The 27,980-nt window shown below is 32.6% G+C and overlaps 1 protein-coding gene across 1 annotated transcript in view; it reads right to left on the bottom strand.

Moving 5' to 3' along the window:
• The window catches only part of LOC140437928 (uncharacterized), a 100,360-nt gene that overhangs the window by 29,664 nt on the left and 42,716 nt on the right, over positions 1-27,980 (bottom strand). The gene's annotated exons all lie outside the window — the stretch shown is intronic.

Genomic DNA, 27,980 nt, shown 5'->3' with positions numbered 1-27,980 from the left:
CAACAATTTTATGAGCAAAAAACATTATGAATATAATTAAATGCATGTGAATAAAGCACTATCTTTTGATTTCGAAGTGAGAGAGCTTTGTGAAATGCCACAAATTTGTAATTCTTTGTGGAAAGTTTCAAAGTTAATTTTGTTATGGGTCATAACGCTCTAATTGCGGCCCTGGCGTAACAGTTATTCTAAAAGTTAAATTAACCACTTTGTCTACAAACTTCTCGAACTCTTTATCTGTATTTTTTTGAAATTTCGTGTTAAAGTGCTGATTCAGCATTCGTACCTTTACTGGAATTCTAGAACAGATGTTCGTGTATATAAACTGTTCGCCTCCTTTGAATAGACAGTAAGTGTGTTTGTAAGCGATACCCATATTATTGTAGGCGAAAATTATTCATCATCATCATCATCATCATCATCCAGCCTTCATTTATCACGTCCACTGCTGAACATAGGCCTCCCTTAAATTCCTCCATTCTTTGCGATTCTGTACTCTTTGTTGCCAATTTTTGGTCACACACCTGATGTAATGAGCCCAAAGTGTAGGTGGTCTTCCTCTACTACGTTTGTCTCCTCTTGGCCTCCAATGTGTAAGTGGAGTAATATCTCATTAATAATTTATAATTATTAATGAGATATTTGTTAGTTATTTAGTTAGTTATTTATCAATAAATTTAAAGCAATTTTGCAAAGTTTTTTAAAGCTGAAACAATAATTTTTAACATTAGGGGGTTTTGAAACTTCGCACGTATAAAAGCTAATGTATAGGTACTTGAAAAAGCCCCATGAAGTGACTATTTTGCAATTGTTTTTTACCAAATTTGTTATAACTCCGGTTTTAACAATCGGATCAAAGTTTACTAAACGTCGTAAAATTAAATATCTCTAATAGTTTAGAAGATACAATAATTTAAACAATTAAGCTGTTATAAACAAATCAGACAGATAACACGGTATCCAGAGAACTTAAAAGTGCATACTCAAGCCCCCCTGGCTCCTAGAGTATAGCCAATAATATTTAAAAACAATTCTCGTAGAGTGTTGTTTTCGACTATAAATATTTACAAAATGACCCGAAAGTTAGTAATTTTATTCACAAAAAAGTTTAATAAAAACGTTGGCTGTGCTCCAACACTCATCTCAAAATTGCGTACAGTACTTTTTTTATAATCTATTCGCGTAAAAAATTACAAAATGCTGAAAGGAAAACCTCCATGCAAATTCTTTCAATGCCAACCGCATTTTTAATGCAATTTGATACAGATCTAATTAATACTATTTTCAGAACAATGAACACAGGAATGCGAAATTAATAAGGAATAGATTAACATATGTATATGTACTTATTAAAATAATTATTTCCTTAAAACCAAACGGTAAAATAGTTGTTACTTTGATATGAAATCAACTCTTTGATGTTGATTATTTCTTATAAGTAGTTAGTCTTTTATTTAAATATATTTATTTGTAAATATGTCAAAGAAATCGTCAATATTCAGAAAATGTTCCTCTTGTAAATTATTAAGAACTTTAATAGAACGGTTTTCATAATTTCACATCATTCAGCATAATAGTATAAGTAATATGGTACAGGTAGTGTCCATGATTAATTAAACATTAGATAAAATGTGATATAAAGGTTCAAAATTAAGCATTTGGATACATCAACAACTCTAGTTGCCACCTAGAACCCATTCAGACAATGCGGTTCAGCTGCGGGTCAGCAACAACCCCTATTGAGAATGTTACGTTGCCATGCAGGGTATCTGTTAAATACTTTTTCCGTCGACCGTCCATTTATGATCAATTTTAATAATAATAATAATATTCTCCCGTTTTATACCGCTTCGCGGCTTTGGGAGTATAGCAGGGTAGTCTATATATCTAGGGCCTACGGTATACAAGGAAGGTAACATGGCCAGTGCTACGCTTCAACCGCCTATTATTACCCCTGGTTTTACCCAAGGTACTCATTTTATTCAGGCTGAGTCGACCTGGGGCCTATAGACATTTTTAAAAATGTCGCTTGCGCTATGCAGGCCCTACTTTTTCCGTCGACCGTCCATTTATGATCAATTTTAACACCCTCAAAATCATTGATGACCCCTATTAATGAATGATTTTCTATTAATGAACGATTTCATTATAGGCAACATAACATACATTGCTTGCATAAACTAATTAAACGCTCTGTGATTGGCAGTGACCTGTGGTGTAGGCAACCAAACATATACCTATTTATATTGCCACTACAAAATTTAAAATTAAGTAGCCGCTGTTAGTACTATTTGTCATTGTATGTCATTATTTATCGTTAAGTAAATAAAAATTTAAACTAAGATATCTTTATTTCTGAAAAGTACGGTCGACGGAAAAGTTTTGTAACGAACTCGTGAATTCAAATGGCGATTAACAATCTCGAACATTAACGCGCTCGCCCCGCTCACGCGTTAAAATATCTCAATTGTTAATCGCCGTAATATTAATACACTTGTTGGTTAAATAACTATAACATCACAACATATTTTTAACTATAATGTAACACATAACAAATTTTGTTACTTTTTAATGCTTTTACCCAGATATTTAGTGACTTGACTCTTGTACACCAGGTAGTAATTCACTTATGATGGAATTTTTAGTCTCAAAACGTTCTGTGATGTAGCCCGAAAGGTTCTATTTAATTTTATACCTTTTATAAAAGATTTTTAAATAAAACTTTTGTGATTCATGATGTATAGCCACCTACAGGAATTTCATTTTTCTTGTGGATTGAAAATTCTTTCAAAAAAGTTCAATTTATATATAACAGATACGATTGGGTGAACAACGAAGAAGAAAAGCTAAAGAAATCTTTATACAAATATTTGAAAGTTTTAAAAGGTATATGAGAAGTAGCTGATCAAAAATTCCTTAAGACGTACAGCTGATTTTGTTTGGTTTATTTTAAACAATCTTAAACAAATTTTAAACATATCGACCACATAGTTTGAGTTATTCAATTTGTTTATCCCAGAGAGCGATTATTTAAACAACTATGCTTGCCCAAACAGCCACTCTAGAGGTATTTTATAAAACGAAATCGTTCGTTGTATTTAAAAAACAGTTTGAAAAAGGGATAACTAACTAGCTAGCTAGCTTCTAAACATTTATAATAGCTTTGATATTCATTATGTCACACGGTTGTAAGTAGAACACTTTCCAAAAAAAAAATAGAAACTTCTATAACCAGTATCAAGAAACAAGCTGAGATATTGCAATGGACAGTTCTGATCTCCACTTTTTAGTAGCGGTATTTTACAAGAACCCCCATTTTAACGGGTTCTAACTTTTTACTTCTTCACTGTGTATGCCATCTATCAGTTGGGTCATAAAATTTGGAAATTTTTTCACAATTGGTTAAGTTCGAGCTCTAATTGTTAATAAACAATGGAAATATAGTTTATTTATTTTAGATTATTATGATTATATTATAAAAAAATGCTATTTGGTTTCCTATAGGTCATCAAAGGTTCTGTTTTTTTTTAAAGTGTGTTTCTTCACCAGCGTTTAAAAAATGTTAAAGTTATTATAAATATTTATAAGCTAAAAAGTAATCCCTTTTTCAAACTAATTTTTAATAACAAATTTAATTAACTCTTGGTATCTTTTTTATATACCTTAAAAACTAAGCCTCAAAAAATCGATTACGATTTACAAAATACCTCTGGAGGGACTACTTGAGCAAGTACAGTTATTTAAATAAATACTCTTGAATAACTTAGCTATTTGGTCAATCCATTTGAAATTTAGTACACTTTAATAACTCATTAAATGTCGTCACAGTTTTGAATAGGAATATTACATGTCCTTATGCAAAATAACGAAGTTATTACCTTTTATAAATTACAGCAAAATTAAGGGTTTTTGCAACTATCTTGGTGAATTCTAAATTTATTTTAATTTAGAAACACGCAGATTAAAGAACATTTTTAAATTTACAATTGTCATTTAAACTTTTTCCTCTAAACGTTTTATAGGCAAAGAAATGACTTTTTGACTCGTTTAAAAGATTGTTTAAAACAAAAACAAAGCAAACTCAGCTTTATATCTTCACGGATTTTTTATCAGCTACCCCTCATACATTTTTTTAAACCTTCTTTATGTGTAGAAGTATCTGTATAAGAATTTTCACCAGATAGACTGGTCTATTATTATTTATTCAAATTATAGTAGACTTTTTTGGTGGGGATTGAGTACCTGGGGTTTTCTACGCAATAAGGGTATGCTATCATTGTTAATATTGAGAACGGTGAAATAAATTGTACTTAAATTATAGGACATAGAAAAAGTAAATATTCACAGCTCTCACTGTATTAATGTTGTTGCTTAATGACTTAAATCAAAAATACGACTTTTATATAACTGTAATTTATGTTATCTTTTTAGTAAAATGGAATTTTTCAGACAAGTTGCAACATTTTTTTTTGTTTAAAAAATATGATCAAAATCATCTGAGTTTTAAAATAGATAAGATTTCCCAACCGTATAAGTATAAATCACAAGCAGACCTAGTTTTGTTTAGACGAATGGATAGATTATAAACGAGTTAATCCTCCAAAATAAATAAAAATATAATAAACGGGAATTAAACGTTCGTTAACATAGTTAACATGGTAATCGTAAAGCGAGATTATAGGTGGTATCATATACTTCTGAAGGATTATACTTAAGCACCAAGATTGAAGGTTATAATTTTGCAACTGTATTACGATAAAATTGCAGTCATTGTGAAAATAAATATAATAAATCTGTAAGGACTAGATTGAACGGAAACAGAAATATCACAAGCAAAAAATCGTCGGTTTGGTGTAATATTTCATTCAAGTGGAACAAATACAGTCCGATATATATCAAATCACAAACTAATTAATAATTACGAAGTATATATATACAGTGCCGGCAAAAAAACCTTTACATTGCCAAATAAATCATTAACTTCGAAGAAAAATTGTATGCGCTCTATCTCGCTTGTTTAGCATTTGAGGGAAGAAGGGATAACGTACTTGCAATGGCGGCTGTCTGTAGTTTACTGACCGCTTAGTTTCTTTAGTTAATTCTGCGTATTTTGTAGATACAGTATTCCACTGTAGATAGTTGGTTTTGTGCTAGTAGTCAGTGTTGAACTTCTTTTTATTTACTCAGTAAAGTTTGGGATCGTTAAATTCCAAATTGTAGTGAAAAATATGAGTCGAAAGAAACTCACACAACAGGAGAAAGTTCGTGCTTTAACATTACTTGGAAAAAGTGACTCTGTTATTACCATAGCACGTGATATATTGCCGTGAGAGGCAATTTATCAATTAAAACGGTCGACTGCGTCGTTGCCTTCAGAGATTGTTCCGAAAAGAAAACCTAGTTCTGGAGCTCATGAAAAAACATCATCTAGGACTGACACGATCATCAGGCATAGAGTAATATTGCCCTAATAAACCCTTGCATAAATACCACCTAACTCAAAAATAAACATTCGGATGTCCTTCAGAACGTTTCAATAAGCACGATTCGTCACCGGCTTCAGAAAGATCTAGCATTACCAAGTCGACGTGCTGCAAAGAAATTCTTCCTTACAAAAGCAATGAAGAAAAAAGATTAAATTTTTGTAAAAGGTATCAGTATTGGATATCTGAACAATGGAAAAAAGTCATGTTCAGTGGCAAAAGTACGTTCAGGTTAGTAAGAGGAAACTCCATATTTGTTCGTCGTCCACACACCGCGTCGAGGTAAGATCCAAAGTTTACAATTAAAACCGTCAAACATACTGAAAGTGTAATGGTATAGGGTGCGTCTAGTGGAAATAAAAGAAGGACAGGGTTGTATTTCTTGCCAAAGAATGTTGCAATGAGTGCAAGCAACTATCAAGAATTGATACAGGATGATCTGTTTAAAAAAAATTAACCAAACAGTAATTTCATTTTGTAGTTCACTTTGTATACAAATTTTAGTTAATGATTTCAATTAAACTTAATTTAAAAACTACAATATATTTTTTACCTTCTTGTATAAAATAAATAATTGTTTATTCATCACTTCTGTATATACATGGTATTGATTTCACACGGATTTCGAAATAAAAATGGTCATATCTTGTTAAATACTCCGTAATACATAATTACACTTAAAATTTCCGCGGGAGTTTGAGTATGAGTATGAGTTTTCTGTAGTTTTCCGGGTTTGACTCCGCGTAGAATAATTTTGGTTTTGATAAAAACTATTCTTTTGACGACGTTTCGGCAAGGTCGCACTTGCCATTGTCAAGGTGGGTATAGAGTATAGTGGATAGTCAAGTATAGAGGTAGAAATAGATCTTTGGACACAGTGGATGAATAATACAAAGAAGGTTACAACAAACTGAACTTAAAAGTAACGGCATTACATAAAACAGAAAATTTCCAATATATTTTACTTTTATAAAATTCTGGGGAAGGTAAAAATTTTAATAAATATATTTTAAAGCAACATTTAAAACAAAGTAAAAACTTACCATCATTAGTTTAACTGAAACTACAGTGTCACAATATCACGAAAAACTGTTTCAGTTGATGCTCGTTTTTAAATACTCTTTATAAAAAGTGTTGTCTATTAAGAAAAACATAAGATTTATTGACGTAAATAAAAATGTATACCATGGTCATGGCCACTCATTTCCGTATTGTAATTAAAATCATTTGTAATGAGTGGTGCCAGATAGTTAATCACTATCCTAATCCTAAAATTGGTTATTGTAGTATAATAATTCGTTTATGAAATATTTTTAAATTGCAATAATTTAAATGTAAATACTATACATATATTTTGCATTATGATTTTCCGGTCATGAACGTGTTAAATTGATGTTTTCATCGCTAATAGCAGTTTACGGATCGTGTTTTTTATATAATATAATGATTATAGACACTAATATAATCCCAAGGATTACATAAACAGAAATCTATTTGCCACCCTGATAGATATTTCAAAATTTTTCTTCCATTAGACAGCCCTCAAAAAATCTAGATGAAAAATATGTCTTTTTATATGAATGAAAGAGTCACAACTCATATATTAGTAACATATGAAAAGCTCAGGGCTAAAAGGATAATGGTCCAAAAAAACAAGTTTTGAGAAATTTTAAGTTTTTAAACTAGATATAAAAATAATTAAGGACCCTTAAGCTAGCAGGGACAAATGAACTGAATCCAATTTAACCTACGTAATATTTTTTTACCCATTTTTCACTAATTTATTATAACCCTACTAATTTTTCACCACCAAACCAACCTTAAGGGGAGCGATTCTGCTGGCTTAAGGTTCAAGCTAGCGGAATTCGGAAAAAAAAACTTTTTGCTTACGTCATTTTTTTCCCATTTTTCACTAATTTAATACCACCTTAATAATTTTTCACCACCAAACCACCCTTAATGGGAGCGATTCTGCTGGATTAAGGTTAAAACTAGTAGAATTCCCAAAATAATATTTATGATATACCACAGTAGTCTGCTAGGTTTTTATGAATTTATTACCACCTTAATAAATTTTCACCCGTTAACTAGCCCTCATGAAAAGTCAATATTTCTGCTAGATTAAAATTTAAGGGGAAAATTTTTTTTCAAATTCACTCTTCTCTACTTATAACTGAAATAAAAAACTGTTTTTTACATGTTTACTAAACTTAAACCACCCTGATAATCTTGAACCCCTAAACCAATCTTATTAGGAAACGTTCCTGCTAGCTTACTATTAAGTTAGTTTTAACGAATTTTATTACCACCTTAGTAATTATTCACCCCTCAACTGCCTCTTATAAAAAGCCAATAATTCTGTTAGGTTTAAATTTGAGGTGAAAAAATATTCTTTTACAATTTCACTCTCCTCTACTTATAACTGAAATAAAAAAGTATTCTGTTAAGTTTAGACTACACTATGATCACCATGATAATTTCACCAAGTTTTTGGGTTATCGACTTATAAAAATTTGTATAAATATAAATTTATTTATCTATTAACCTCATGAAATCTCAGACTAAATGGATGAAGGTCTACTAACGTGTCTTAAAATGAAACTAAAATACAGATAAGGTAGTCTATATTTTCCAAAGTACTACCATACAGATCTGCTTCTGTTAATTACATAAAACTACAAATACAGTAGAAGATTGTTAGTAATAGATACAATGAACAGCTTTAAGCAAGTGGAAGTGCGTCAAAATATGCTCCAGAACTTTTTTCAAATGCTGAATATCGTCGCATTTTACTTTATTTAAATGTAAAAGTACACAAGCAATAATAGCAGAGACCTTTGTGGTCAGCAATCTGAACTAGGTGGACTGTCATACTTTTAGCCTGCATATGTAGCACCTTCATTCTTTTAACTTAGAAGACGTATTTTTCAAAGCTAAATGGCTGGTACATCATCATCTTTTTTGCTTAGTTAGATACCATACAATATTTTACGTGAGATAAAGTACAAGAAATCAGTATTATCTCCATAATGACAAATAATGGACCCTCGTCGCTTTAGCTTTAAGCTAAAATAAAGCAAATACATATACAAGTCACATAGAAAATTTAAAATTAACACTATGGCGAGGCCAACACGCCAAGTGTGCAAACTGCAATGGTTAACATCTGCAGCTCCTATATGGAATAAAATATGAAAGCCAACTATCAAGAAACCACCAAAAAAGAGGCAACGAATTAAGTAAAAACATATACCATATTCATTATAACCTCCATAGAAATAATGATAACCAACTACATAGGAAGGGCCAACAGAAGAGGTGATTCGCCAGGAGACACCAGGAAAAATGCTACTTTTTTTAAACACAGAGGTAGAAGTTAATTGGTTCACTAACAAAAAAAAAACAGTTTCTGAATCAGGCAAGTAGATGGTACATTAGAGTTATCTATCTCTGAATATAATTAGATTTTATTTCTGAAAACATAGACTGATTCATAATTGAGGAGCAACTAAATCAAAAATATATGATTTTGAGTTATTGACAAATTGAATTATACCTAGTTAAAAGTAAATAGTCGAGTTATGGGCCTACAGAAGAATATTAAGAATAAGGTTTTCAATACAATTAAAGTCAGAAAACTGCAATATCTGGGACATGTCATGAGAGGCGAGCGTTATAACTTATTGCAATTAATAATGCAAGGAGGAATACAGGGTAGAAGGAGTCGCGGAAGAAGACTCATCTCCTGGTTAAACGATTTAAGAGTTTGGTTTAATTTACTAAAATGTGAGACGTTATATCTAGTATTTGTGTAAAAGACGGTAACAAGGGAAGTCGAAAGAGAATGGCTAAAGTGTCTAAAAGATCGATTAAAAAAAGTAAAAGGTAAAAACACATTAAGATTTATTATTTCTAGCTGTTTTAAATGGTGATTTAAATTATTTGTAGGTATGAAGATAAAGATCCGTTACTAAAGAAGTTTAAGAGGTCATGTAATCATTCAGGTACCTAACAGCTGTAAATGCAATAATATTAAACTATCTGATATAAGATGATTAATATGCCCACGCTCATTTAATACTCTTTATCATGCAATACCCATAAAGGGTACCAGACCCACAAGAGTTTGTCTAAAATTGTTGTCAAAAGCTCTAGGAATCAGTGAGCGAGGAGTAAACACAGTTCGTACAAAGAAACACAATACTATTGCTCTAAATGAACGAAGAGGGGGAGATAAGGTTTCTCATAAAACAGTTAAGATAAAGAAAAATATTATTCAATTTATTGGAAACATAAAAGGCTGCGAAAGTTACTATAACAGATCAAAATCAAACATAATCTGTTGATCTACCAACCTTAATATATCAAAATCCCAAACTTAATTAAAGCACAAAATTAAAATAGCAAAGGATAACAAGTAAAAAAGCAACTTAATATTACATTAGAGAATTCCTAATAAAAGAGGCAACGCTTTTTATGAGTTAGCAAGAAAAGTGCCACCGGATTTAATCCCCTTTTGCTTTGATATGCAGCAAGTGCCCCTTCCACGAACACCTATTAGTGATGCTTTTTATGCTCAACAAACGAGTTTTAACGTTTTATGCTGTATTGACATGCCCCCTAAAAGTCCTGTATTCTATATATGGACAGAAGGTATGGCTGGACGCTAATCGATGGAAGTATTATCTACTGCTTGATCTTAAAATGGGATTTAATGCATTATTGTTAACTTTATCACCTGAATTCATTAAATCTTGAAAATAAACAAAAAGTTCGTTTATTTTGTCACGGATGTGGAGGACAAGATAAAAACGCACATGTTATCTATGCCCTCTACTATAGGCTGAAGAAAAAATCGCCTGAAAACTTAACTGAAATTCATCTTACATTCCCTGTTAGAGGTCACAGCTTCTTACCAGCTGACAGAGTGTTTGGGCACGTTAAAAAAGCCTTAAGAAAATGTGCTTCTTTACAGACAAAAGAAGAATATGAAGAAATTTACCGATTTTTGGAGCTGTAAAAACCCTATCAGCTAATTGGATTCTGTATAATGTTATACAATTGCAATCATATTTAAAAAAATTTTATGGAATATCAGATGTTAAAAGAATTATATTGAAGAAAAATCATGCTTCATCAATAACCATTACTTGCATTGAGAACTTTAGGTTCGAAAGTAATTCTGAAGTTTCTAAAACGCTGCTTAAGAAAGGCAAAAAAGACTCACAGTTGACACTAAAAACCGCGAGATTAGGAAGACCACTAAAAGAAAAGAAAAAAAATCGTTAAACATTTACTGAAACAAAAATTTGAAAATACGTGGGAAGAAGAAGAAGAACTTAACTGGTATAATGACATTCTAGAAAACCGAAACGATGACACCGCTAATGAAGGTAATGAAATGGAAAAGGAATGTGATTGTCTAGAAGATGATATACCCCTACACATTTGAGAAGCTTTGTTTTATAAATAATAATAGTATTTTCGTATACTGGTGTTTTATTTTAGACATTTAGGTGTTTACTTATTTAGCAAAATGACATAAATCCAACCAACGGTTAAGCAAAACGCAATAAATCCATTCATATGGAGCAAAATCCACACAATGTTTAAGCAAACTGAGATAAATCCAACAAAATAAAAGCTTTAAAAATTGGTAACTCCGAAATTTAACACAAAACTCCAGCTTTCTATCAAAAATAATGTTATTAATAAAGTTCTATAGTTCAATAAAATATTTACTTTTCTTCTTCTTCTTCGTGTGCCATCTTCTCTAAGAAGGTTGGCAACCATCATGGCAATTCGCACTTTCGATAACGCTGCTCTAAAGAGGTCAGCAGAAGTGCAGTTAATATGCAGTGTCTAATGCAACTGTACGAACAAACAACTCCTTCTAAAGTACCTAAGTAAGCAAAATACATTCTTACACATAACAAAATGAACAGAACTGTGATTGCCATCTTTTGGTAATTTGCGCAAACTGAACAAAACTTTAACAGAAATATTTTCTTAAGCATTTATTACAGTTTGGTTAAATATGATGAATTTATCTCAGTTTGCTTGATCTTAAAATGGGATTTAATCCATTTTTGTTTGGTTTTGAATTATTCATATATTGGATTTAAAGCACATTGCCTGAAATGAATAATTCACAATGTAGATTGAACTTAACCAAATATGTTGTAGTAATTAATTAATAAATGTAACAAAAACCTAAATTTATCGCTTTTTGCTCAGTTGTTCCTCAATTATAGCTGATCGGTACACCTTAATTAAATAAAATGTATAGTAATACGAAAACACAGTTAAGTATCTTTTTATAGATTCTTCTTTGTATTTTGAATTTCTCGATATGGCCTTTTTGTGGTTCTATTTTTTCTGATTCAGGTGCTGTTGTGATCTGCCAACTTTTCCGCAAACCTTTTTTTATCTGCAACCCTCTGATTTCTGTGAGATAGTTTCTACTTGCCGTCAGTTCCTTTATTCTTTGTGTATTTTTCACACTGTTTATTGGATTTTCTGAATGAATATCTTTTATTATTTGTCGAGTCTTTTATTCTCGGCGGTACTTTTAGTTGAATTTTATTTGTTCATTCTCTTTTCTTTTTAATAATCTCTTTACTAAGTGCTTTAAAAACTGCTGAGTGATGATGTTTTGTGGATATTTTTCTTTTGTGAATAACATGAAAAAATCAGTTTTGTTAGGATCGGTTATCCAATAAGTTAAGTTTTCTGATACCATCTTTAATATTAGAGTTATTGTGTTGAAAAGTTTTCGCCATGCTGTACTATTATTCTAATACAAAAGAAACAAACATCACCTGTTGTCAACAAAGAAAGATTTATAGACAAGATCATTCACGCTTAGCAATGACCGTTGACTAAGATGGGACAAGTAGTGTTGCTTTTACAGCAAACCGCATGGACATCTGCTGTTTTCCTAAAACTATCCAAATTTTCTAGGTAGTTTACTCCGGACATCTGGGATTTTTACACAACTGAATGTTTGAGATCGATAGAGAAACTACTATTCTATGTGAAAAAGATATAAAGTCAAATTTACAAAAAATTGACATATTATGTTGTTTTTCAAATAAATGCTTCAATTGTTTTGTTTTTGTGCTGACCAGATATTGCTTTTTATATGTTATATTTTCTTTCTTCATCTCTACCCAAGTTAGGTGGTTATCGATGTAGATTGGATTGTTTCCTTTCAGCTTTAGTTTTCTTATTGTTAACCATTATTTTTTTTTATTGTTACGAAGCTTTAGGTACCTTACCATTAGAATTTTTAGTTGTAATTGTTCTCTTCCTTTTCCTATTCACTATTTGGATTATTTTTCTTAATTTTTTATTATTGTACCTTGTTGTTGATGGAATGGCTTATGACAACTTATGAAAATAGAAGGTATTTAAGACTAAACTGACCATCAAAATAAAACTATACTTGAGGCTAAAAACAGAACAGTTAAAAATAATTTTTGTATCATCACTTACAGTGGGTGGCCAAATTATTAGGGACACTGCATATATTTTTGTATTTTCTACTTTAAATTATTTTTTTGACCAAAAAAATTGGTGTTCATATCTGTATTTTACTTGGTAATTCTTCTGGTATAACTATTAAAATTTTTGATAAGCGGCAACACTGGCAGACTGCTTATCTATAAAATAATAATTATTGTTGCATCTCAGTTTTTGCTCAGTTGCTTTTTAACCCTACAATGCTCAATTTTTAATTTTAGATTGGAAAAAATTATATGTATAGCTATTTTATAAAGTAGTCCGAAAAAAATGCTTAAAAAAATTTAAAGTTATTTATTTTTAAATTTCAGGACATTTTCGGTTATGTATCAAATTTGATACAAAATGCATTTGGGCAAAATTATATATAGGAAATAAAATACTTAGTACCTTTATAGTATAATATTTTTATTGATGAAATTGAAAGAAACAGTTTGAATCATTATTAAAACATAAGTGCAAGCCACATTTGTCACATTTAACATAGGTTAACTTTTTACAATTTGGCTTTTTGCATCGGATTCGATCGCTAGTGTAGATTGGCCAATGTCCTACAGCATCTGTTCGATTATCTTTTGGAGGAATATAGCTTGTTGGCCCGTTCTTTTTCTTCAATTGTATATCCTGTTCAATAGAACTTGTAGATGGTCGTCCTCGCTACTTTTCTGCTGTATCTTTCATTTCTGCTCCACTCAGCTCGTCTTCAAATACCACTGGAATATTAGATACGTCTATATTTTCTACATCTGCATCATTATTCAAGTCGTCAATATCACTTACATCACAATCATCTTCACTATCATCCCAATTGTCGACTATAACTTGCAATTCTTTATCTGATAAGGGCCTCTTCATATACCAGCTAGACATCTAAAATGATACCCAAATTACATTATGTATCATAAATGATACAAACAAATTTTTTACCATACCTTTAAAAATAATAGTAGATGCTGAATAAAACTAATACTGGATGACTTGTGGATGTGTAATAAACAGAAAACGCAATTTTGCACATTCAATTTTGATTAATAACCACCTATAAAAAAATTTTAAACTCAGCGTTATCGTCAACACGACGGTTAAGTGATAACTGACTAATTCGCGCGTTTTATAAAATATTAGACGACGGTGCAAGGTTACAAAATGTGTATAATATAATAGAGTGGTATATATCGAATATGTTACATAGTGCTGTTTGGACTTAATATTATTTCACTGTGTTATACATGTAAATTCTGGGTATGTTTCATATATGATACATTGAGCAGTAAATTGTTTTTGGTCGGTTTTCGTGTCAGATATATTTAACAGGTAAGTAATTATTTGTTATTTAGTAATTTTTGCTACATTTAATGACACGAGTTTATTTAAAAAGATTGTTTAAATTCAAAATTATTTTTTTAGCATGGGCAAAATTGCAGACTTGTCTCCAGGGAAAATTAAAGAAATAAAAACATTATTACTGCACTCGAGGCTTTCCCAGAGAGTTATAGCAACTACTGCAGGTGTTTCAAAGTCTGTAGTTAATCGAATAAAAATAAAAATGAATTCAAACGAGGCATTGGAACCGGGCCGTGTTGGAAAATGTGGCAGGAAAAGGATTACTACTCCTCGTACTGATCGTAAAATTAGGGATATTTGTCTCCAAAATCGTAAAAAGAGTGTGACACATCTGACTACGATGATTAATGATGAAGGAATTAATGTTTCCAGAAGGACAGTACGACGACGACTGGCCGAAGAGAATCTGCTAGGTCGCCGGCCTATGAAAAAACCACGGCTCACCGAAGCAATGAAGAGAAGATGACTCCAATGGGCCAAAGAACACCGAAGTATGACTGTTGAAGACTGGAGTCGAGTAAGTATGACTTTTTTTAACGAATGAAGTTTGTGAACAGCGTTCACATTATCATTTTTACAGGTATGCTTCTCCGACGAATCAATATTTCAGATTTTGGTGGATAAAAGTGCGTTTGTCCGACGACGTCCTGGGGAGCAGTTCCATCCAGATTGCATTGTGGAGAGAGTTAAACATCCGGTGAGTGTCATGGTGTGGTCTGTAATCTCGGCAAAGGGTATGGGACGCTTATACATCGTGGAAGGGACAATGAGACAGGACCAGTATAAGCGAGTACTTGAAACTCGGCTACTGCCCCAGCTCAAAGAATGGTTCCCTGGTGAAAAAAATTACATTTTTATGCACGATTCTGCACCGTGCCACGAAGCCAGGAGTGTAACTTCATATCTGATCAAAGAAAATATTGCAGTTCTGCCCTGGCCGGGAAACTCACCTGACATGAACCCTATAGAGAGCATGTGAAAGTTAACCAAACGGGAGATCGCCAAAGATGTTATCACCACGAAGCGGCAGTTGATTGAAGCTCTTATTAGAGAATGGCATCATAACCCTAACTTAAAACACAACGCAGGAGTTTGTATTCAGAGCATGCCCCGACGCGTAGAAGCTGTAATTGCAGCAAAGGGTGGCATCACTAAATATTAAAATTAGTCATATTATGTTAAAAAAAATTTTGCGAAAAAAATAAATAGTTTTACTAACAAAACTTAATGTTTTTGTGACCCTAATTTCTCAATCTCTTATACAAAAAATAAATGCAAGCCTTAAAGCCAACAAATTTCAAAAAAAAATTCAGTAAAACTAAAAAATTCTTTTACTGTCCCTAATAGTTTGGCCACCCACTGTAAATTGAGATAACTGTAACTGTTTTTAATTTATTTTATGTTTTCTTTCAAATACGGTCATAAATAAATAAGGTTGATAGAGTAATAAAACTTTTAAGGCAAAATACTATCCAACAAATTAGATAAACACGCTGAAATATGTGTTTATAACATTATAAAATTTAGCAGTAAAATTCAAATTAATTACTAATGTTTGACTGTAAAATGATCTACATATTGCTAAAGGTATAATTTTGTTATATAACTCAGAGAGACTGGTTAATAAGAGACAATTTTCAAATCGCAATACGAGAAATTTACCCTCGGTGGAATAATGTAATTGCTGTGACATTTAGTCGTTTCCTACTTTGGTTCATAACTGACTAATTGTATCGAGTTACATTGTATATAAAACAACTTTTAGAAATCCACTATTGACAATATTTTCAAGTGAAAAGTCTCTGTAGAAAAAAACAAAACAAAGAAATTTAAAATCACATTTAGCTTGAAACATCATCAACCAATAATCGACACCGCTGAATATAGGCCTTCTCTAAAATCTTCCATTCAAATATATCCTGCGCTATTGCAATCAAGTTGGTACATATCCTCTTTATGTCATCACTTCAAGATTTTTTTGGTCCATCTATTATCTTTCACTCTAGCGATGTGTCCTGCCCACTTCCATTTAATTTTAACTATTTAGCTATGTACAAATGTCCCTTGACAATCCGACAGGTATGGGACCAAAGGGATGTCGGATTACCAAAATTGTCCGGATTACCAAAAGTGATTATATATTTGGCATTGTTTCGCTAGCAATGGGCTACAATATTTTTAAATTTTATGAGTAAAATGCTACCCAGATTAATATGCAAATGAAACACCCATTTCGGCTAACTAAAACATGTTTATTAACAGAAATATGAAAGCTAATAAATATAATGTACATACAGTGCGTAAATAATAACTTATAAACATTATAAGTACTAATAACTAAATGCCGCAACTAAGGCAGATTAATTATGGACGTATATAAATACGTATGTACTGTGCTCTCACTTTGATCTACAAAAGACTGATGAAGCATGCAGAAAGAAAAAGAATAATCCAAGATGAACAATTCGGATTCAGAAAAGGAAGGAATTGTGAACTACAACTAGCAAGAATAATCAGCGACACGAAGATAAGATTCAATAGGAAACAAAGGACAGGACTAGCCATACTTGACATCGAAAAAGCGTATGACACAGTTTGGAAAAAGGCACTAATCTACAAAATGGACAAAGCTGGGCTTCCTCACTATCTAATTAATATATGTGATATTTATTTATCTAATAAAACATTTCAAGTTTCAGCACACCAAAAGAAGTCAACTATACAAAAAGTCCAGGAGGGGATGCCCCAAAGCAGCATCCTATCACCAATATTATACAATATATTTGTTTCAGATCTACCAACAGACCCAAGAACTTCAACAGCCCTTTACGCGGATGATACAGCAGTGTATGCAACCGGAAAAGACGACAGAAGAATCATCAGGAATATGGAAAGTCACTTAGGAAAAATCACAAACTACACGGACAAATGGAAGATAAAAATCAACGCGGAAAAGATGCAGTTCATCATATTCACACAGGAAAAGAACCCACCAGCAAACGAAATCACAGTAGGAGGAAACAGGATCCAAGCAACAAACTCAGTCAACTACCTAGGAGTCCACCTCGATAGGAAACTTAACTTCCGGTTGCATACCCAAAAAACTAAGGTAAAAGCCAATGTAGCTAAAAAACTAATACTTCCTTATATTTTCAAGTCCAGCCCACTATCGAAGGCCAAGAAGATTCAGTTATACCAGGCCTACGTTAGATCGGTAATGTTATATGCAGTTCCAGTATGGAGTTCAATAGCAGAGACCAACTGGAGGAGTCTGGAAGCCACGGAAACGTCATGTTACAGAATAATAGATGGATTAACATGGGAAGATAGAATCACAAATGCAACCATCAAAAAAAGGCTCCAGTATACACCACTGAGGGAGGTGGCCGTGAAAAGAACAAGTTATTTCTTCAACCAGGCCACAAGAAGACTCCATAAGACCAGGGATATCCTCGAGAAGAACAGGGTCCAGAGGATATACAGAAATACCCATAAACTGATCGACCATCTGATCAGAGTCTAGCCGGGTGGTTGCCGAAGAATAACCAAACAGGGCAGTAGGTACGATGCCAAAATAAGTACCTACAGAAGAAGATGTCAAGGACACACCAATAGAACTTAGGACCCGAAAGGAAGAACAATCAGCAGCAGGCGGTGCAATATCGGGACGTCGATATGAAGAAATGAGATATAAATTTGAAATGTCATATTTTATTAGGGCAATAAATGTTTTTATTTTTATTTTATATCTCACTTTGAAGAAATCTTTGATTGTCTTTTACTTTTTCTTGTCAAGAAAGTCTGTTATTGCTTGTTCTTGTATCTCATTTAATACCAAAATTTTTTCAGTCATATGATCTTTCCTCGCACCAACGCATTAAAGTGTCAGCAGCCAATATAGCATCATCATAGTTGACGGTGAAAGATTTTTCATCCTGTGCTTCCTGGGTCACGTGTTAATCAGATTCTCTCATTTCTTTAATTATTTCTTCATCTGTATTGTCAGCATTAAGATTGTCATCTAAAATCCACTCTTGTAAAGCTTCTCTTATTTCTGATGAATTAGTCATATCGTTTCAAATTTGAAATGCAGCATCTAGTACAACTTGCATAGTTTGGTCAATGGATTCTTTGTTAACTTCGATTGGAAGAAGTTGGTTGTTCGGCCAAATATTTTTTAACGATCTATTCAGTGTAGTAAGCTTGAGTTTTTGCTACTACCCACAAGGAGTTGTTTCTGGTTATGTGCCCTAAGAGTTTTAATAACGTTTTGATCAATGGGCTGAATCAATGCAGTAGTATTTTTTGGTAAGTACATTCTTCTTCTTCTACGGCACTACAGCCCAAAATGAGCCTTGGCCTCCTTTATTTTTTGCCTCCACCCTTGTCTGTCTGTGGCTGCTCTTCTCCATACACGGACTCCTAAAAGTGCTTGTGCGTCGCTGCTTACTGTGTCTTCCCAGCGCTTTCTTGGCTTTCCAACTGGTCTCTTTCCCTGCATTCTGGCGTTCAGTGCTCGTTTTGGTAGCCTATCCTCTCCCATTCGTATCACATGTCCGGCCCATTGCAATCTTTGTATTCTAATGAAGTCTGACAGGGGTGTTTCCTTATACAGTTGATAGAGCTCGTTGTTATATCGAATTCTGAAGATTCCGTTTGCCCTCACAGGTCCTAGTATTCTCCTCAGTACTTTTCTTTCGAATGTGTCGAGTTTGTTTTTGGATGTTTCTTTCAGGACCCATGCTTCGCTGCCATAACATGCTATTGGCCGAATTAAAGTTTTATAGATTCTCATCTTTGTATTTCGGTGGACACTTTTAGACCGAAATATATGGGAGAGGGCAAAATAAGCTTTGTTTGCCTGCGTTATCCTTTTTCGTATTTCTCCATCCTCTGCTCCATCGGCATATATTTCTACTCCCAGGTATGTAAACTTTCCAACCGTTTCAATGTCATCTTCATGCATAATGTTTTGTGGGATTATATTTCTTCTCGTCTGTACCATAATTTTTGTTTTTTCTGTGTTAATTTCCAGACCTAGCCTTTTCGTTTGTGTTTTTAACTCTGCGTATGCTTCCTGTGCTCCTGTTGATGTTCTACTCATAATATTAATATCATCGGCGTAGGCAGCCAGTTGAACCGTTTTATTGGTCAGTAGGTTTTCTCGTCCAGTTTGCATTTGCCTAACCGCATACTCCAGTGCCAGGTTAAACAATGTTGGTGCCAGCCCATCTCCCTGCTTTAGTCCCTGCGAGATTTTGAAAAAGTCTGTCCGGTTGTTTTGTATTCGTACACATGCCTGAGTTTCATCCATTGTGGCTTTAATGAGTCTAATCAGCTTATGTGGTATTGCTAATTCTGCCAATATATAGTATAGTCTGTCCCTTTTGACTGAATCGTATGCCTGTTTGAAGTCTACAAACACGTTGTGAACATCAATGTCGTGTTCCCACGATTTGCTCAAGACCTGCTTGACTGTAAATATTTGATCCATTGTCGATCTTCCCCGTCTGAAGCCCGTCTGATATTCTCCAATAATATTTTCTGATAGTGGTTGGAGTCGCTGGTTTATAATATACGTGAGGACTTTATACGCTGTACATAGTAGAGAAATTCCACGGTAGTTTTTGCACTGGAGTTTGTCTCCTTTTTTATAGATTGGGCATACTATACTTTTCTTCCATTCGTCGGGTATTTTCTCTTCTTGCCATATTTCTTTGGTAAGCGCGTGGATATGACTTGATAGGTGGTTGCCACCTACCTTATACAGTTCTGATAAGTACATTACCTCGATATATATTTATTGGCAGTTTCGATTTTTAATTCGTCCTTACCAGGATGTTCTGGAGCACTATCTAACAAGAGGAGGGCTTTTACTGGCAGTTTCTTTTTTTTTTAGTTTATCTTTAACTTGTGGGACAAATCTGTTCTTGTACCAATCCAGAAAAACTTGTTTTGTCACCCAGCCATGGCTTTGCCACATATACGTAATTGGTACCTTTTCAATTTTAAATTATTTATAGGTACGATTTTTTTATACTCACGATTAGCAATTTCAATTTGTGGGATCCTGGTGCATGGTGAGACGTTCTTTCTGAAGTTTTCTACCGTGCGTTGCCGCAAGTTTAGACCGGTTTCATCAGCGTTATAAAGTTGTTCAGGAATTAGATCTAATTTGGTTATCTTTTTGCTCAAATTCTGAATATATTCAGATATCTCAGACTCATCTGAACTCAACTTCTCTCCACTCATCTGCGAAAATTGTATTCCGTACCGTTTTTTGAATGTTGTCAAACCAACCTTGACTAGCACGAAAATCAATTTTCTTTGTTAATTAAAAAACTGAGCTTTATTTTTTAAAATGTCATCTGAAATAGGAGCTTGTCTGCTTCATTATTGCTTAGACTAGATGTGCAGAGCTTCTTGAACATCAGGAAATTCACTCATTTTAAGGGTATTTCATATTGTAGCTCGTCCAATATCACAGAATCTAGATATCCTAGTCGGAGTTTCACCACACTCGCATATAATATCCCATTTATCTTTTAGAGTCAGCGTTTTGTGTTTTCGTTTTGAACTTGTGCTCGCCATTGACCTAAATTTTCTAAACGAATTAAATAAAAGTTGGGCGATTTCAGTACAAGCAGTCACAGCGGCGACCTTGACGGGAGGTGCGTCGGACTACCGAGCGTGTCGGATTGCAAAACGTCGGAGCATCAAAGGTGTTCTGTAAGTCCATTAAAAAAAAAACTGCAAGGTTTACATGAAATTCTCTGCTCAAATTTCTATGGGCTATATATTGGACAAACCAATCAACTACTTACACACGAATAAGCTTTCACAAATATGTCAAAACATATTTGTGACAATGTTTTGATCATTATTTGATTTTGACGATTAATTGTGATGTTTAAATTGCAATAAACTTGTGCATGCTCCGCTTCATAAGAAATTTCTTTTTAAATTTTATTATGTTTTTTGATAAAGTGTTTTTTAGGCTATAATAATTCTTAAAAAAGGCATGCATATCCTGCCGAAACGTTGAAAAGAAAGTGAATAACCAATATATATTGTTGTATGTTATAGACTATGTTTTTTATTTTCATTTCGTAGTATTATCTTTTCAATGACCACTAAATAACCTTTTAAATGTCTCATGCAAAGTTAACATTTAATATTACAATTATCTTAAATCTTCATGTGATTCTTGACCTTATGAAGTGACTTATTATTCCGGCTAAATGAGTGAAGAACCGACAATATTTTAATTTAAGGACGTCTGAAAATATATTTTTTTCAACTTTGTCAATATTCTGCAACGTTTCCTTCCGGGATGTATGACTCGCCTTGATCTTTTTAAGGTGAACAACAATTTTAATTTAGTTGAATGGGTAAGTATGAGAGTGTATTATATAGATTAGGAATTGCATATAAGGAAATGAGTGTGATTAGTTAATATTACTTCAGAGCAAAAGTACAAGGGGAGACATTTTTTATATTCTTATAAATATTTTCATACTTAATTTTACATAATATCTAAATCAATATTCATATTGCTTATCCAGTATTTTATGGTTCTCTTACCCAAATCTTTCCTATATGTCCAAACTGGTTTTATAAAACAATCTATCTATATAAAAGACTATGATGACATTTCACACCGTTCGCCCAGTAAATTTTTAAGGTAGAATTTAATACAAAATAATTTAAAGCTTTATTTTAGTTTAGATTTAAAATTCTAGCGTCAACTAGGAAAGAAATCTAAACAGATAAACTGATAGATAATAAATTAAAATTATCTGACATAAAAAATATAAAATATTTATTTGCCAAATAAAGTACTGAATAAAAAGTTATCTGAAAAATAAATTGTGTTTATTGTAGTTCGTTATTATCTTATAGGTTATCACGAAATCAAAAATATAACCCAAATATTGTTGTTACGTGTAAGTTAGACATGGATATTAAAAAAATTAAAGAATTCGGAGAGTGTGATCAGTACGATGTTTAATGTTTATAAATTTAGTGCGAGAATATAATACTTGATGCAGAATTGAACATTTAAATTTTTGTAATGATAAAGACTGTTTAAAAAGTTAAGATTAAGTAAACTGACAATGATATATATTCTGAGAAAATATTCTAAATAGTTGTTAATAAATGAATATAAAAGTAGGTGTATACATATTTTCATTTACTTAGTTTAGGGATTTAATATTCTCATAATCTTGATAATTAAAAAATGGATTAATTAACCCTTTTCAAGAGATATTGGTGCTATTGATTCAATAATACTACTATCGGATTTCAAAATAAAAAATATAGTACCTAGTACATACTACATAGTACCTAGGTTGTCGGATTCTTTTAATAATTATAAAATCCATTCAATTATAATATATAAAAAACACTCAGAGTAAGTATATAAAATATCCAGAGTTTAGTAGGATATTTTCAAAACTTTCAATAATCTTTCTATGTAATTTATGGAATATTGATTTTAAATTCGGCCATTTTATTGATACTTCTTGGATGGGTTTTTCTAGGTACCTACCAGGTGAGAATAAATAATTCTGCATTCTTGATAAGAAGTTTAAATGGAGATAATAGAAATGGATTCTTACAAGGAGATTATGATTTTGATTATAAAGTAAAGCCATTTTTAAGTCCAGGGCTACACCTGGACCAAACCCTGTGTTGGAAAGAACACATCACCAAAAGAAGAAAACAAATAAAACTAAGACAAAAAGAAATTAATTTTTTAATTGGAAAAAACTCCAAGCTGTCAATAAATAATAAAATTCTAATTTATAAAACAGTTATCAAACCAATATGGACATATGGCATAGAGCTGTGGGGCTGTAGTAGTAAATCTAATATTGCTATTATGGCTAGATGCCAATCAAAAATCTTAAGAGCAATTGTTGATGCACCCTGGTACGTAACCAACCAAAGAATCTATGAGGATCTCAATATCTCTACAGTGAAAGAAGTATACCAGCAAAAGAAATTACAATACATCCAAAAAGTGGAACACACACTCCAATCCATTAATTTCCGCAATACCTCAACATCGAGTTATCAGAAGACTAAAGCGACGTTGGCCAACAGACCAGTAACATGGACCCGTGATTTTCTCACTGGAGGGGACCACAGCACGCCAGAACCAAGGGACAGGACCTAAAGTCATCACATTAACTTATAGAATACATTGTTTTATTTTGATTGTTAATTTATTAGTTATATAAAAAAAATTTAATCCACTAAACAATCCAATTTCTATAATGAATTTCATATTAGAATCAGATATGCAACATAACTTTTTATGTATGGAAGAGAATGTTTAACTACTATTTCATCCCGTGGAACTGGCTGTAAGGTTGAAAAGATTCAACTGTTCTAATCTACAGCAACATTCTACGAGTATAACCTAGCGAGAGATCAAAATTAAGACAATTTTGAAGATGAATTGCTTAATGAAGAGATTACTAAACTTTTTAAAGTTGAATATGTTTGAGCTAACCTTATATAATATTCTAGTGTTACGGAAAAACCTGAGAAGAATCATTAAACATGTGTTATTTTTTTATTCGTTATTATATTTTTCTTTAAGTACATAATTTAATTTATTCCTGCCACCATAAAATGTATAATCAAAAGAGATATTAAAACATTATTGTGATTTCTTTGGCAATTAACACAACATTGGTTTGTTCCGAAATAAATTTAACATTTATCTTACAGATAAGTAACCGCGACACAATTTTACGTGAAAAGATAGGTACATTCTATTTTATAAATAAATCTCTCTTCTTCAAATAACTATCTGTCAGATAGGACAATATTTATCTAAGGTGAAAAGACCGACCGTTTCATGCAAGAGGTTTATTGTTTTAAAAATTAAGTTTCTAATTCTTTTGAAAATTTTGTTGATCTTAAAAGATTGGTTGCGAATTTGGTGATCGGTAAAAAATATAATACAAAACTCGAGCTTTTCCAACAAATGAATTGCCAAACTAGAATTACACTGGTTTTAAACGTAGGTCGATTTTATAAGACGACTTTACGCAAAAAGTTCAGCTACTTCAGCAAAAAGAGATTTATTTGTTATGACAGTTAATTAACAACAGATTAAAATATTATTCTGTTGTCGTCCTAGCCTTAAATAGGAGGAAGATAAAAAAAATTATGTGGAGTGATTGTAAATGCAATTGACTGGATCCCCCTTCGCGGGCAAAATCACTAATTGCCTATAATTTTCTTCAATACTTTTAATTAATTAAAATAGTATCCATTGTACTCCTCTCGTTTACAATGGATCAACTTCCTACTAAAAATTGAAGTAATTTTTTGGTTTTCAACAAGGTACTTTTCTACATAGATTGTCTTCTTCTCTTGGCCTTACAACCCTCTTTGTTCCCGACTTCCTGACATCTATCCATCTATCTTTTAAGGACCTTTGTCTTGTATTTTCTTGTGTTACTTCTTGTCATTCGACCATTTTTCTACAACACCAAGCCAATTTACTCTCTGGGTTTTTATAAATGTAATAATATCTTCGCTTTCCATTAATTCGTCTAACTTGTTAGTCCAGTCGTCAGAGAATTGACTCCTAAAAGTGATACGAACAAGCTGAATTTTGCCAAAAATTTTGAGACACCAAAAAAGATGCAAAAAAGTTTACCACTTTTACCCCTGGGTGTGTGTGTGTGTGCTTGGGATATTAACTGCGAAATTTTTACCCCTGGGCTTCCCCCTAAAACGTCCTTCGTAGGGTGGTAAGAACGCAAAAAAATCGATTTACCAATAATCAGTATGCTTCAGAAAAAAATGTTTCAATTAAAAAAAGTAGCTGATATAATTTTAAATAAAAATGTTCTCTCAGAAACATCGCTTGAAGCAACCGTCGATTTGAAATGTCAGTTACGCGAGCGAAATCAATTTTCAATAAAATTTGTATCAGTTCGACGGTAAAAATTCGATATCTTTTGATCCAAGTGTCCTATCGATATAAATCAAAATGCGTTTTAAAGGTAAAGAGTGCATCTTTCACATTCACGTGACGTATTTTGCCGAGAATAAACTCACTTTTTATAAAGGTGTTAAATACATAAACGTGGCGCGACTTTTGCCATGTTTTACAATTCTGGTGGGATCAATAAAATTGATTACTTTCATTGACCATTCGTAGTAAAATTTCCATGTTTAGAGATCAAATTTAAAACCTATGACATGAAATTTCAATTTTAAGTTGTAGCAACAAATAAGAGGCAATTTAATGATTTACATTACAAACGATCGCACGTTACGGGAAATGCCTTCAAGAAGACGGTTTTTGATGTAGTTGACATTGATACTGAACTGACATTCAAGATCGACGGTCGCTTTAAGGGTTGTTTGTGAGAGAACGATTCATTCTACACAAAAAGTGCTAATAAACATTTTTATTTAAAATCATCTCAGCTACATTTTTTATTTAAAATTATTTTTTCTACTGCGTAAAGATTATTGGTAAACCTTCTTTTTTTTGCGTTTTTATCACCCTACGAAGAGGGTTTTAGAGAAAGCCCAAGGGTAAAAGTGGTGAATTTAATTGCATCATTTTTGGGGTCTAAAAAATAATATTCTCGTCAAAACTCAGCTTGTTCTTATAATTTTTAGAGAACCAGTGTTATTTTCGTCTCAGACGACTGAAGTACAAATGGAGCTTCCCCAGTATATTCTCGTCGCTTGGGTGGTTTATACTAGCAGTTTGCAATGACCATGGCGTTATCTTCACAAAATTCATAAAATCTCTGTCCTCGATCGTTACGTAGTCACGCCATAAAAGTAGTTATTTCTTGAATACGATTGCTGGCCCTTTGTTATGCTGACTTTACATTTACGAGTACTCGGATCCGAATAGCTCGGATTTGAGTTACGAGTAGAACTGCGATCGTTTACATTAAATCCGAGCGATCAGAGTTGTTTCAAAGAGAATTTAAAAATGGCGCCATCAAGAAAGAAACGAGCTGCTGTTGCCCTAGTGTTATTAAACATTTTAAAAAGAAAAATAAATGTGGTAAGTGGTAATGGTCATGATATCCGCAATAGTCTCGTACGCCTTATTTCTTTTGATAATGTCCCGATACTCCTTCAGTTTGAAATTCCATAAACATTCAAAAGAACGGTAAAGATCGATAAATTGATCCATTTGGTCTGCAGAAAATCTTAGTTCCGCCATTTTTAATTTGGAATTTCCACCACTTTGACGCTCACTCGTAGAGGAACTGACAGGAACTCGTACTGCTACTCGGTTTGCGTTCAACTTCAATCGGAGCTCGGATCCGGGTCCTGATTCTATTTCATTTCGATGTTGAAATTTAAAAGCGACTACGCCATGACAGTCGCAATCGCTAGCGATTCTCATTCATTTCGATTGTAGTTAAAACTGGGGATATTTACTTTATCATTTTGACACTGCTGAAAATTTGGGTTGGCCCTGTTGTATATTGGCTGCACTACGCTTGTTGATGGTTTGTTTTGTTTACGTTACGTGAACGTCTTTTTTTCTTGTTTGAGTTGTTAAATCATAAATAGTGGCCATTCTCAATTATATTTTAAATTAAAAAAAAGATGGCAAGAAAAAAAAACGATATGGGAGATCCTTAAGTTATAACCACTAAGATTTGACTTAGTAGTTATATTCTAATATATTTTTAAATTTACTGCAGCTTAGTAATATAACCCTAAACATTTTGGGTATCCTAGAGGCATAAACACCTTCTTCCAAATATCGTTCTAATACCCTTATTAAATAATTTGCAGCTTGTTTATTAAGCCGGAATTGCTGCCTAAATTGAGCATCACTTAGTGAAAAAGAATTTTGAGTATCCCGTAACATTCGTGAAATAGTGACGTCAGTGACATAAAATTAGTGACGTCGTTTGGTTAGTTCAGCTGAAATCCACAAGGTTCGCAAAGACGCATTTCGACGTCGCCATATTAATTTCGACATGTTTTGAGTCGAAATATCAATTAGAATCACGGCCCCGAGTGACAAGAGGCTTCGTGTAGACGTTTATACTTCCGAGTTGCACTCCGAGTAGAATAACTCAGATCAATAATTGTACATTTATATTTGTATTACCCGTACTGTAGCTACACTGATACAAAAGCAATTATAGCTACCGAAGTGACCATGGGCTATTTTATTACAATACATATTACATTACCCTATCTCTTCCATAAAATTAACTACCTCACATATATACAATTTTTATTAATCATAAATTGCAGAATAAGACTTGTCAATTAATCCTTCAATCACAGTTCTTTTTACATTTACTTACAACATTTATATCAACCTTGTATCATACAGTGGCACTTCGCAATATTCTAGAACCTAATTTGCTTTGTCGTGGTTAGATTTGAACATTCACACTTTCTTTTTAAATTCGTAATATGCAATTAAAGTTATCTGATTCGATAATTTCACGTTTCACACACAAATAGTCAACGCTTTTCTACAAAAAAAACGGTACTGCTGGAAAAATAGATCAAATAATCATCAATAATTTAAAAATAGAAAATAAATTCGTTCTAATTTTTATATCTTATATCAGGTAAATATTCAGCGAATTTATTCAT

Source organism: Diabrotica undecimpunctata, chromosome 3, assembly GCF_040954645.1.
Source record: "Diabrotica undecimpunctata isolate CICGRU chromosome 3, icDiaUnde3, whole genome shotgun sequence".
NCBI lineage: Eukaryota > Metazoa > Arthropoda > Insecta > Coleoptera > Chrysomelidae > Diabrotica > Diabrotica undecimpunctata.
Note: the sequence above shows the minus strand (reverse complement) of the source record. Positions and strands in the feature narration are given on the sequence as shown.